The sequence below is a fragment of the Nannospalax galili genome, unplaced genomic scaffold, assembly GCF_000622305.1.
Source record: "Nannospalax galili isolate Female #2095 unplaced genomic scaffold, S.galili_v1.0 scaffold636, whole genome shotgun sequence".
Classification (NCBI taxonomy): domain Eukaryota; kingdom Metazoa; phylum Chordata; class Mammalia; order Rodentia; family Spalacidae; genus Nannospalax; species Nannospalax galili.
The window spans coordinates 760,424-761,043 of record NW_008338112.1 but is presented as its reverse complement, the minus strand read 5'-3'; positions in this window follow the sequence as shown (position 1 = coordinate 761,043).

Sequence of the window (620 nt, the reverse complement as noted above, 5' to 3'; positions counted from 1 at the left end):
GTATACCCATTGAAATTAGGAAACAAACAAGGCTACCCACTATCCCCACTTTTCTTTAACACAGTACTTGAGACTCTTGCAAGAGCAATAAGACAAGAGAAGGAAATTAAAGTAGTAATAATTGGAAAAGAAGAGATCAAATTATCCCTTTTTGCAGATGATATGATATTATATCTAAGGGACGCCAAAAATTCCACCTGAAAACTCCTATTAATTATTAACATGTTCAGCAAAGTGGCAGGTTAAAAAACTAACCTACAAAAGTCTATACCCTTTCTGTATTCCAATAACAAGCAATCAGAGAACGAGTACATGTAAACACTCCCATTCACAATAGCTGCAAAAAATAAATAAAATATCTCTGAGTAAACCTGACCAAAGACATTAAAGAGCTCTACAATGAAAATTTTAAATCTTTAAAGAAAGAAATTGAGGAAGACATCAGAAGATGGAGGGACCTCCCATGCTCATGGATTGGAAGAATTAATATTGTGAAAATGACCATCCTACCAAAAGTCATATATAGATGAAATGAAACGCCAACAAAAATCCCCATGACATTTTTCACAGAATTGGAAAAAACTATCCTAAGATTCATATGGAAGCACAAAAGACCTAGG